Source organism: Chiloscyllium plagiosum, unplaced genomic scaffold, assembly GCF_037043375.1.
Source record: "Chiloscyllium plagiosum isolate Xiang-an unplaced genomic scaffold, Cpla_swu_hap1 HiC_scaffold_3, whole genome shotgun sequence".
Taxonomy (NCBI): Eukaryota; Metazoa; Chordata; class Chondrichthyes; order Orectolobiformes; family Hemiscylliidae; genus Chiloscyllium; species Chiloscyllium plagiosum.
The window spans coordinates 124,061,623-124,073,792 of record NW_028270141.1 but is presented as its reverse complement, the minus strand read 5'-3'; the positions used below and the strand labels follow the sequence as shown (position 1 = coordinate 124,073,792).

General features: G+C 51.8%; 5 non-coding genes and 3 pseudogenes across 5 annotated transcripts in view; all 8 read left to right on the top strand.

Annotated features, from left to right (window-relative positions):
- The first annotated feature begins 526 nt into the window (after positions 1 to 526).
- LOC148151185 (5S ribosomal RNA) lies at positions 527 to 645 on the top strand. Its single transcript, XR_015755912.1, has one exon. It is a non-coding gene; the product is annotated as a 5S ribosomal RNA (ribosomal RNA).
- A 1,539-nt stretch (positions 646 to 2,184) lies between these two features.
- LOC148151184 (5S ribosomal RNA) lies at positions 2,185 to 2,303 on the top strand. Its single transcript, XR_015755910.1, has one exon. It is a non-coding gene; the product is annotated as a 5S ribosomal RNA (ribosomal RNA).
- A 1,546-nt stretch (positions 2,304 to 3,849) lies between these two features.
- LOC148151183 (5S ribosomal RNA) lies at positions 3,850 to 3,968 on the top strand (annotated as a pseudogene).
- Positions 3,969 to 5,514: 1,546 nt separating this feature from the next.
- On the top strand, positions 5,515 to 5,633 carry LOC148151182 (5S ribosomal RNA; annotated as a pseudogene).
- Positions 5,634 to 7,179: 1,546 nt separating this feature from the next.
- On the top strand, positions 7,180 to 7,288 carry LOC148151181 (5S ribosomal RNA; annotated as a pseudogene).
- A 1,546-nt stretch (positions 7,289 to 8,834) lies between these two features.
- On the top strand, positions 8,835 to 8,953 carry LOC148151180 (5S ribosomal RNA). The gene has a single exon (XR_015756753.1). It is a non-coding gene; the product is annotated as a 5S ribosomal RNA (ribosomal RNA).
- A 1,546-nt stretch (positions 8,954 to 10,499) lies between these two features.
- Positions 10,500 to 10,618, top strand: LOC148151179 (5S ribosomal RNA). The gene has a single exon (XR_015755346.1). It is a non-coding gene; the product is annotated as a 5S ribosomal RNA (ribosomal RNA).
- A 1,546-nt stretch (positions 10,619 to 12,164) lies between these two features.
- The window catches only part of LOC148151178 (5S ribosomal RNA), a 119-nt gene continuing 113 nt past the window's right edge, over positions 12,165 to 12,170 (top strand). Inside the window, exon 1 of the ribosomal RNA XR_015756462.1 lies at positions 12,165 to 12,170. This exon is cut by the window's right edge and continues 113 nt beyond it. This is a non-coding gene — a ribosomal RNA (5S ribosomal RNA).

Here is a 12,170-nt window from a genome sequence, read left to right as displayed (position 1 = left end):
ATCCATTTATCCACGTGAAAGTGCATCTGCCATGCATCTGAGCACTCACCTAACTTGTCCAGGTCACCCTGTAATCTCCTAACATCCTCATCACATTTCACCCTGCCACCCAGCTGATGAAATTTGCGAATGTTATTGCTAATACCATCTTGTATATCCTGAAGATAGATTGTAAAAAGCTGCGGTCCCAGTACTGATCCGTGCGGTACCCCACTGGTCAGTGCCCGGCATTCCGAAATGGAGGGGTGGAGGAGTGTGGAAGGATGAGAGAATGCAGGCTGCGGCCCTATGAAGCAGGGGGAGGGCTTGCAGTTGGCCTGTGTGGGGATGTGGGAGACTACAGGAGCCTGGTGGGCAAGGGCTGGCTGAAAGGCAGCTGGAGGGACGGAGGGAGGGAAGCACGCACGGAGGAGGAAGAGCAAAGAGAAAAGAGAAAAAAAAGCCAAAGGGGATAAAGAGAAAGAGCAAGAAAGAAAATGTGGCTGGCCAGCACGCCTTGAAGTAGGGAGAAAAGGCAGGGGCCAGCGCCTACGGCCATACTAGCCTGAAAACGCCTGATCTCGTCTGATCTCGGAAGCTAAGCAGACTCAGGCCTGGTTAGTACTTGGATGGGAGACCGCCTGGGAATACCAGGTGCAGTAGGCTTTTTCCGCCAGCAGTGGCTGCTCAAGTCACCCCTCTGCACTTGTCTTGTGCCAGGCAATGGAGCGGCAGGTTATTTTTGCTGCTGCTGCTGTGCCTGGCATCAGTCTCCTGCAGGCACGAGACACGGAGGGGAGGAGAGCGGAGCGCTGCCAAAATCAGCAAGAAAGGCGGAAAGAAAGGGATTGGGGCTGCACGCTGTCTGCGGGTGGCAGTCAGGAAAGGCGGACAATAGACAATAGGTGCAGGAGTTGGCCATTCTGCCCTTCCAGCCTGCACCACCATTCAATATGATCATGGCTGATCATCCTTAATCAGTATCCTGTTCCTGCCTTATCTCCATAACCCTTGATTCCACTATCCTTGAGAGCTCTATCCAACTCTTTCTTAAATGAATCCAGAGACTGGGCCTCCACTGCCCTCTGGGGCAGAGCATTCCACACAGCCACCACTCTCTGGGTGAAGAAGTTTCTCCTCATCTCTGTCCTAAATGGTCTACCCCGTATTTTTAAGCTGTGTCCTCTGTTTCGGCACTCACCCCGCAGCGGAAACATGTTGCCTGCCGCCAGAGTGTCCAATCCTTTGATCATCTTATATGTCTCAACCAGATCCCCTCTCAGTCTTCTAAACTCAAGGGTACACAAGCCCAGTCGCTTCAGTCTTTCAGTGTAAGGTAATCCCGCCATTCCAGGAATTGACCTCGTGAACCTACGCTGCATTCCCTCAATAGCCAGAATGTCTCTCCTCAAATTTGGAGACCAGAACTGCACACAGTACTCCAGGTGTGGTCTCACCAGGGCCCTGTACAGCTGCAGAAGAACCTCTTTGCTTCTATACTCAATCCCTCTTGTTATGAAGGCCAGCATGCTATTAGCCTTCTTCACTACCTGCTGTACCTGCATGCTTACCTTCATTGAGTGGTGTACAAGAACCCCCAGATCTCTCTGTACTGCCCCTTTACCTAAATTGATTCCACTTAGGTGGTAATCTGCCTTCCTGTTCTTGCCACCAAAGTGGATAAGGATCCATTTATCCACGTGAAAGTGCATCTGCCATGCATCTGAGCACTCACCTAACTTGTCCAGGTCACCCTGTAATCTCCTAACATCCTCATCACATTTCACCCTGCCACCCAGCTGATGAAATTTGCGAATGTTATTGCTAATACCATCTTGTATATCCTGAAGATAGATTGTAAAAAGCTGCGGTCCCAGTACTGATCCGTGCGGTACCCCACTGGTCAGTGCCTGGCATTCCGAAATGGAGGGGTGGAGGAGTGTGGAAGGATGAGAGAATGCAGGCTGCGGCCCTATGAAGCAGGGGGAGGGCTTGCAGTTGGCCTGTGTGGGGATGTGGGAGACTACAGGAGCCTGGTGGGCAAGGGCTGGCTGAAAGGCAGCTGGAGGGACGGAGGGAGGGAAGCACGCACGGAGGAGGAAGAGAAAAGAGAAAAAAAAGCCAAAGGGGATAAAGAGAAAGAGCAAGAAAGAAAATGTGGCTGGCCAGCACGCCTTGAAGTAGGGAGAAAAGGCAGGGGCCAGCGCCTACGGCCATACTAGTGTGAAAACGCCCGATCTCGTCTGATCTCGGTAGCTAAGCAGACTCAGGCCTGGTTAGTACTTGGATGGGAGACCGCCTGGGAATACCAGGTGCAGTAGGCTTTTTCCGCCAGCAGTGGCTGCTCAAGTCACCCCTCTGCACTTGTCTTGTGCCAGGCAATGGAGCGGCAGGTTATTTTTGCTGCTGCTGCTGTGCCTGGCATCAGTCTCCTGCAGGCACGAGACACGGAGGGGAGGAGAGCGGAGCGCTGCCAAAATCAGCAAGAAAGGCGGAAAGAAAGGGATTGGGGCTGCACGCTGTCTGCGGGTGGCAGTCAGGAAAGGCGGACAATAGACAATAGGTGCAGGAGTTGGCCATTCTGCCCTTCCAGCCTGCACCACCATTCAATATGATCATGGCTGATCATCCTTAATCAGTATCCTGTTCCTGCCTTATCTCCATAACCCTTGATTCCACTATCCTTGAGAGCTCTATCCAACTCTTTCTTAAATGAATCCAGAGACTGGGCCTCCACTGCCCTCTGGGGCAGAGCATTCCACACAGCCACCACTCTCTGGGTGAAGAAGTTTCTCCTCATCTCTGTCCTAAATGGTCTACCCCGTATTTTTAAGCTGTGTCCTCTGTTTCGGCACTCACCCCGCAGCGGAAACATGTTGCCTGCCGCCAGAGTGTCCAATCCTTTGATCATCTTATATGTCTCAACCAGATCCCCTCTCAGTCTTCTAAACTCAAGGGTACACAAGCCCAGTCGCTCCAGTCTTTCAGTGTAAGGTAATCCCGCCATTCCAGGAATTGACCTCGTGAACCTACGCTGCATTCCCTCAATAGCCAGAATGTCTCTCCTCAAATTTGGAGACCAGAACTGCACACAGTACTCCAGGTGTGGTCTCACCAGGGCCCTGTACAGCTGCAGAAGGACCTCTTTGCTTCTATACTCAATCCCTCTTGTTATGAAGGCCAGCATGCTATTAGCCTTCTTCACTACCTGCTGTACCTGCATGCTTACCTTCATTGAGTGGTGTACAAGAACCCCCAGATCTCTCTGTACTGCCCCTTTACCTAAATTGATTCCACTTAGGTGGTAATCTGCCTTCCTGTTCTTGCCACCAAAGTGGATAAGGATCCATTTATCCACGTGAAAGTGCATCTGCCATGCATCTGAGCACTCACCTAACTTGTCCAGGTCACCCTGTAATCTCCTAACATCCTCATCACATTTCACCCTGCCACCCAGCTGATGAAATTTGCGAATGTTATTGCTAATACCATCTTGTATATCCTGAAGATAGATTGTAAAAAGCTGCGGTCCCAGTACTGATCCGTGCGGTACCCCACTGGTCAGTGCCTGGCATTCCGAAATGGAGGGGTGGAGGAGTGTGGAAGGATGAGAGAATGCAGGCTGCGGCCCTATGAAGCAGGGGGAGGGCTTGCAGTTGGCCTGTGTGGGGATGTGGGAGACTACAGGAGCCTGGTGGGCAAGGGCTGGCTGAAAGGCAGCTGGAGGGACGGAGGGAGGGAAGCACGCACGGAGGAGGAAGAGCAAAGAGAAAAGAAAAAAAAAAGCCAAAGGGGAGAAAGAGAAAGAGCAACAAAGAAAATGTGGCTGGCCAGCACGCCTTGAAGTAGGGAGAAAAGGCAGGGGCCAGTGCCTACGGCCATACTAGTCTGAAAACGCCCGACCTTGTCTGATCTCGGAAGCTAAGCAGACTCAGGCCTGGTTAGTACTTGGATGTGAGACCGCCTGGGAATACCAGGTGCAGTAGGCTTTTTCCGCCAGCAGTGGCTGCTCAAGTCACCCCTCTGCACTTGTCTTGTGCCAGGCAATGGAGCGGCAGGTTATTTTTGCTGCTGCTGCTGTGCCTGGCATCAGTCTCCTGCAGGCACGAGACACGGAGGGGAGGAGAGCGGAGCGCTGCCAAAATCAGCAAGAAAGGCGGAAAGAAAGGGATTGGGGCTGCACGCTGTCTGCGGGTGGCAGTCAGGAAAGGCGGACAATAGACAATAGGTGCAGGAGTTGGCCATTCTGCCCTTCCAGCCTGCACCACCATTCAATATGATCATGGCTGATCATCCTTAATCAGTATCCTATTCCTGCCTTATCTCCATACCCCTTGATTCCACTATCCTTGAGAGCTCTATCCAACTCTTTCTTAAATGAATCCAGAGACTGGGCCTCCACTGCCCTCTGGGGCAGAGCATTCCACACAGCCACCACTCTCTGGGTGAAGAAGTTTCTCCTCATCTCTGTCCTAAATGGTCTACCCCGTATTTTTAAGCTGTGTCCTCTGTTTCGGCACTCACCCCGCAGCGGAAACATGTTGCCTGCCGCCAGAGTGTCCAATCCTTTGATCATCTTATATGTCTCAACCAGATCCCCTCTCAGTCTTCTAAACTCAAGGGTACACAAGCCCAGTCGCTCCAGTCTTTCAGTGTAAGGTAATCCCGCCATTCCAGGAATTGACCTCGTGAACCTACGCTGCATTCCCTCAATAGCCAGAATGTCTCTCCTCAAATTTGGAGACCAGAACTGCATACAGTACTCCAGGTGTGGTCTCACCAGGGCCCTGTACAGCTGCAGAAGAACCTCTTTGCTTCTATACTCAATCCCTCTTGTTATGAAGGCCAGCATGCTATTAGCCTTCTTCACTACCTGCTGTACCTGCATGCTTACCTTCATTGAGTGGTGTACAAGAACCCCCAGATCTCTCTGTACTGCCCCTTTACCTAAATTGATTCCACTTAGGTGGTAATCTGCCTTCCTGTTCTTGCCACCAAAGTGGATAAGGATCCATTTATCCACGTGAAAGTGCATCTGCCATGCATCTGAGCACTCACCTAACTTGTCCAGGTCACCCTGTAATCTCCTAACATCCTCATCACATTTCACCCTGCCACCCAGCTGATGAAATTTGCGAATGTTATTGCTAATACCATCTTGTATATCCTGAAGATAGATTGTAAAAAGCTGCGGTCCCAGTACTGATCCGTGCGGTACCCCACTGGTCAGTGCCTGGCATTCCGAAATGGAGGGGTGGAGGAGTGTGGAAGGATGAGAGAATGCAGGCTGCGGCCCTATGAAGCAGGGGGAGGGCTTGCAGTTGGCCTGTGTGGGGATGTGGGAGACTACAGGAGCCTGGTGGGCAAGGGCTGGCTGAAAGGCAGCTGGAGGGACGGAGGGAGGGAAGCACGCACGGAGGAGGAAGAGCAAAGAGAAAAGAAAAAAAAAAGCCAAAGGGGAGAAAGAGAAAGAGCAACAAAGAAAATGTGGCTGGCCAGCACGCCTTGAAGTAGGGAGAAAAGGCAGGGGCCAGTGCCTACGGCCATACTAGTCTGAAAACGCCCGACCTTGTCTGATCTCGGAAGCTAAGCAGACTCAGGCCTGGTTAGTACTTGGATGTGAGACCGCCTGGGAATACCAGGTGCAGTAGGCTTTTTCCGCCAGCAGTGGCTGCTCAAGTCACCCCTCTGCACTTGTCTTGTGCCAGGCAATGGAGCGGCAGGTTATTTTTGCTGCTGCTGCTGTGCCTGGCATCAGTCTCCTGCAGGCACGAGACACGGAGGGGAGGAGAGCGGAGCGCTGCCAAAATCAGCAAGAAAGGCGGAAAGAAAGGGATTGGGGCTGCACGCTGTCTGCGGGTGGCAGTCAGGAAAGGCGGACAATAGACAATAGGTGCAGGAGTTGGCCATTCTGCCCTTCCAGCCTGCACCACCATTCAATATGATCATGGCTGATCATCCTTAATCAGTATCCTGTTCCTGCCTTATCTCCATAACCCTTGATTCCACTATCCTTGAGAGCTCTATCCAACTCTTTCTTAAATGAATCCAGAGACTGGGCCTCCACTGCCCTCTGGGGCAGAGCATTCCACACAGCCACCACTCTCTGGGTGAAGAAGTTTCTCCTCATCTCTGTCCTAAATGGTCTACCCCGTATTTTTAAGCTGTGTCCTCTGTTTCGGCACTCACCCCGCAGCGGAAACATGTTGCCTGCCGCCAGAGTGTCCAATCCTTTGATCATCTTATATGTCTCAACCAGATCCCCTCTCAGTCTTCTAAACTCAAGGGTACACAAGCCCAGTCGCTCCAGTCTTTCAGTGTAAGGTAATCCCGCCATTCCAGGAATTGACCTCGTGAACCTACGCTGCATTCCCTCAATAGCCAGAATGTCTCTCCTCAAATTTGGAGACCAGAACTGCACACAGTACTCCAGGTGTGGTCTCACCAGGGCCCTGTACAGCTGCAGAAGGACCTCTTTGCTTCTATACTCAATCCCTCTTGTTATGAAGGCCAGCATGCTATTAGCCTTCTTCACTACCTGCTGTACCTGCATGCTTACCTTCATTGAGTGGTGTACAAGAACCCCCAGATCTCTCTGTACTGCCCCTTTACCTAAATTGATTCCACTTAGGTGGTAATCTGCCTTCCTGTTCTTGCCACCAAAGTGGATAAGGATCCATTTATCCACGTGAAAGTGCATCTGCCATGCATCTGAGCACTCACCTAACTTGTCCAGGTCACCCTGTAATCTCCTAAGATCCTCATCACATTTCACCCTGCCACCCAGCTGATGAAATTTGCGAATGTTATTGCTAATACCATCTTGTATATCCTGAAGATAGATTGTAAAAAGCTGCGGTCCCAGTACTGATCCGTGCGGTACCCCACTGGTCAGTGCCTGGCATTCCGAAATGGAGGGGTGGAGGAGTGTGGAAGGATGAGAGAATGCAGGCTGCGGCCCTATGAAGCAGGGGGAGGGCTTGCAGTTGGCCTGTGTGGGGATGTGGGAGACTACAGGAGCCTGGTGGGCAAGGGCTGGCTGAAAGGCAGCTGGAGGGACGGAGGGAGGGAAGCACGCACGGAGGAGGAAGAGCAAAGAGAAAAGAGAAAAACAAGCCAAAGGGGATAAAGAGACAGAGCAAGAAAGAAAATGTGGCTGGCCAGCACGCCTTGAAGTAGGGAGAAAAGGCAGGGGCCAGCGCCTACGGCCATACTAGTCTGAAAACGCCTGATCTCGGAAGCTAAGCAGACTCAGGTCTGGTTAGTACTTGGATGGGAGACCGCCTGGGAATACCAGGTGCAGTAGGCTTTTTCCGCCAGCAGTGGCTGCTCAAGTCACCCCTCTGCACTTGTCTTGTGCCAGGCAATGGAGCGGCAGGTTATTTTTGCTGCTGCTGCTGTGCTTGGCATCAGTCTCCTGCAGGCACGAGACACGGAGGGGAGGAGAGCGGAGCGCTGCCAAAATCAGCAAGAAAGGCGGAAAGAAAGGGATTGGGGCTGCACGCTGTCTGCGGGTGGCAGTCAGGAAAGGCGGACAATAGACAATAGGTGCAGGAGTTGGCCATTCTGCCCTTCCAGCCTGCACCACCATTCAATATGATCATGGCTGATCATCCTTAATCAGTATCCTGTTCCTGCCTTATCTCCATAACCCTTGATTCCACTATCCTTGAGAGCTCTATCCAACTCTTTCTTAAATGAATCCAGAGACTGGGCCTCCACTGCCCTCTGGGGCAGAGCATTCCACACAGCCACCACTCTCTGGGTGAAGAAGTTTCTCCTCATCTCTGTCCTAAATGGTCTACCCCGTATTTTTAAGCTGTGTCCTCTGTTTCGGCACTCACCCCGCAGCGGAAACATGTTGCCTGCCGCCAGAGTGTCCAATCCTTTGATCATCTTATATGTCTCAACCAGATCCCCTCTCAGTCTTCTCAACTCAAGGGTACACAAGCCCAGTCGCTCCAGTCTTTCAGTGTAAGGTAATCCCGCCATTCCAGGAATTGACCTCGTGAACCTACGCTGCATTCCCTCAATAGCCAGAATGTCTCTCCTCAAATGTGGAGACCAGAAATGCACACAGTACTCCAGGTGTGGTCTCACCAGGGCCCTGTACAGCTGCAGAAGAACCTCTTTGCTTCTATACTCAATCCCTCTTGTTATGAAGGCCAGCATGCTATTAGCCTTCTTCACTACCTGCTGTACCTGCATGCTTACCTTCATTGAGTGGTGTACAAGAACCCCCAGATCTCTCTGTACTGCCCCTTTACCTAAATTGATTCCACTTAGGTGGTAATCTGCCTTCCTGTTCTTGCCACCAAAGTGGATAAGGATCCATTTATCCACGTGAAAGTGCATCTGCCATGCATCTGAGCACTCACCTAACTTGTCCAGGTCACCCTGTAATCTCCTAAGATCCTCATCACATTTCACCCTGCCACCCAGCTGATGAAATTTGCGAATGTTATTGCTAATACCATCTTGTATATCCTGAAGATAGATTGTAAAAAGCTGCGGTCCCAGTACTGATCCGTGCGGTACCCCACTGGTCAGTGCCTGGCATTCCGAAATGGAGGGGTGGAGGAGTGTGGAAGGATGAGAGAATGCAGGCTGCGGCCCTATGAAGCAGGGGGAGGGCTTGCAGTTGGCCTGTGTGGGGATGTGGGAGACTACAGGAGCCTGGTGGGCAAGGGCTGGCTGAAAGGCAGCTGGAGGGACGGAGGGAGGGAAGCACGCACGGAGGAGGAAGAGCAAAGAGAAAAGAGAAAAAAAAGCCAAAGGGGATAAAGAGAAAGAGCAAGAAAGAAAATGTGGCTGGCCAGCACGCCTTGAAGTAGGGAGAAAAGGCAGGGGCCAGCGCCTACGGCCATACTAGTCTGAAAACGCCCGATCTCGTCTGATCTCGGAAGCTAAGCAGTCTCAGGCCTGGTTAGTACTTGGATGGGAGACCGCCTGGGAATACCAGGTGCAGTAGGCTTTTTCCGCCAGCAGTGGCTGCTCAAGTCACCCCTCTGCACTTGTCTTGTGCCAGGCAATGGAGCGGCAGGTTATTTTTGCTGCTGCTGCTGTGCCTGGCATCAGTCTCCTGCAGGCACGAGACACGGAGGGGAGGAGAGCGGAGCGCTGCCAAAATCAGCAAGAAAGGCGGAAAGAAAGGGATTGGGGCTGCACGCTGTCTGCGGGTGGCAGTCAGGAAAGGCGGACAATAGACAATAGGTGCAGGAGTTGGCCATTCTGCCCTTCCAGCCTGCACCACCATTCAATATGATCATGGCTGATCATCCTTAATCAGTATCCTGTTCCTGCCTTATCTCCATAACCCTTGATTCCACTATCCTTGAGAGCTCTATCCAACTCTTTCTTAAATGAATCCAGAGACTGGGCCTCCACTGCCCTCTGGGGCAGAGCATTCCACACAGCCACCACTCTCTGGGTGAAGAAGTTTCTCCTCATCTCTGTCCTAAATGGTCTACCCCGTATTTTTAAGCTGTGTCCTCTGTTTCGGCACTCACCCCGCAGCGGAAACATGTTGCCTGCCGCCAGAGTGTCCAATCCTTTGATCATCTTATATGTCTCAACCAGATCCCCTCTCAGTCTTCTAAACTCAAGGGTACACAAGCCCAGTCGCTCCAGTCTTTCAGTGTAAGGTAATCCCGCCATTCCAGGAATTGACCTCGTGAACCTACGCTGCATTCCCTCAATAGCCAGAATGTCTCTCCTCAAATTTGGAGACCAGAACTGCACACAGTACTCCAGGTGTGGTCTCACCAGGGCCCTGTACAGCTGCAGAAGGACCTCTTTGCTTCTATACTCAATCCCTCTTGTTATGAAGGCCAGCATGCTATTAGCCTTCTTCACTACCTGCTGTACCTGCATGCTTACCTTCATTGAGTGGTGTACAAGAACCCCCAGATCTCTCTGTACTGCCCCTTTACCTAAATTGATTCCACTTAGGTGGTAATCTGCCTTCCTGTTCTTGCCACCAAAGTGGATAAGGATCCATTTATCCACGTGAAAGTGCATCTGCCATGCATCTGAGCACTCACCTAACTTGTCCAGGTCACCCTGTAATCTCCTAAGATCCTCATCACATTTCACCCTGCCACCCAGCTGATGAAATTTGCGAATGTTATTGCTAATACCATCTTGTATATCCTGAAGATAGATTGTAAAAAGCTGCGGTCCCAGTACTGATCCGTGCGGTACCCCACTGGTCAGTGCCTGGCATTCCGAAATGGAGGGGTGGAGGAGTGTGGAAGGATGAGAGAATGCAGGCTGCGGCCCTATGAAGCAGGGGGAGGGCTTGCAGTTGGCCTGTGTGGGGATGTGGGAGACTACAGGAGCCTGGTGGGCAAGGGCTGGCTGAAAGGCAGCTGGAGGGACGGAGGGAGGGAAGCACGCACGGAGGAGGAAGAGCAAAGAGAAAAGAGAAAAAAAAGCCAAAGGGGATAAAGAGAAAGAGCAAGAAAGAAAATGTGGCTGGCCAGCACGCCTTGAAGTAGGGAGAAAAGGCAGGGGCCAGCGCCTACGGCCATACTAGTCTGAAAACGCCCGATCTCGTCTGATCTCGGAAGCTAAGTAGACTCAGGCCTGGTTAGTACTTGGATGGGAGACCGCCTGGGAATACCAGGTGCAGTAGGCTTTTTCCGCCAGCAGTGGCTGCTCAAGTCACCCCTCTGCACTTGTCTTGTGCCAGGCAATGGAGCGGCAGGTTATTTTTGCTGCTGCTGCTGTGCCTGGCATCAGTCTCCTGCAGGCACGAGACACGGAGGGGAGGAGAGCGGAGCGCTGCCAAAATCAGCAAGAAAGGCGGAAAGAAAGGGATTGGGGCTGCACGCTGTCTGCGGGTGGCAGTCAGGAAAGGCGGACTATAGACAATAGGTGCAGGAGTTGGCCATTCTGCCCTTCCAGCCTGCACCACCATTCAATATGATCATGGCTGATCATCCTTAATCAGTATCCTGTTCCTGCCTTATCTCCATAACCCTTGATTCCACTATCCTTGAGAGCTCTATCCAACTCTTTCTTAAATGAATCCAGAGACTGGGCCTCCACTGCCCTCTGGGGCAGAGCATTTCACACAGCCACCACTCTCTGGGTGAAGAAGTTTCTCCTCATCTCTGTCCTAAATGGTCTACCCCGTATTTTTAAGCTGTGTCCTCTGTTTCGGCACTCACCCCGCAGCGGAAACATGTTGCCTGCCGCCAGAGTGTCCAATCCTTTGATCATCTTATATGTCTCAACCAGATCCCCTCTCAGTCTTCTAAACTCAAGGGTACACAAGCCCAGTCGCTCCAGTCTTTCAGTGTAAGGTAATCCCGCCATTCCAGGAATTGACCTCGTGAACCTACGCTGCATTCCCTCAATAGCCAGAATGTCTCTCCTCAAATTTGGAGACCAGAACTGCACACAGTACTCCAGGTGTGGTCTCACCAGGGCCCTGTACAGCTGCAGAAGGACCTCTTTGCTTCTATACTCAATCCCTCTTGTTATGAAGGCCAGCATGCTATTAGCCTTCTTCACTACCTGCTGTACCTGCATGCTTACCTTCATTGAGTGGTGTACAAGAACCCCCAGATCTCTCTGTACTGCCCCTTTACCTAAATTGATTCCACTTAGGTGGTAATCTGCCTTCCTGTTCTTGCCACCAAAGTGGATAAGGATCCATTTATCCACGTGAAAGTGCATCTGCCATGCATCTGAGCACTCACCTAACTTGTCCAGGTCACCCTGTAATCTCCTAACATCCTCATCACATTTCACCCTGCCACCCAGCTGATGAAATTTGCGAATGTTTTTGCTAATACCATCTTGTATATCCTGAAGATAGATTGTAAAAAGCTGCGGTCCCAGTACTGATCCGTGCGGTACCCCACTGGTCAGTGCCTGGCATTCCGAAATGGAGGGGTGGAGGAGTGTGGAAGGATGAGAGAATGCAGGCTGCGGCCCTATGAAGCAGGGGGAGGGCTTGCAGTTGGCCTGTGTGGGGATGTGGGAGACTACAGGAGCCTGGTGGGCAAGGGCTGGCTGAAAGGCAGCTGGAGGGACGGAGGGAGGGAAGCACGCACGGAGGAGGAAGAGCAAAGAGAAAAGAGAAAAAAAAGCCAAAGGGGATAAAGAGAAAGAGCAAGAAAGAAAATGTGGCTGGCCAGCACACCTTGAAGTAGGGAGAAAAGGCAGGGGCCAGCGCCTAC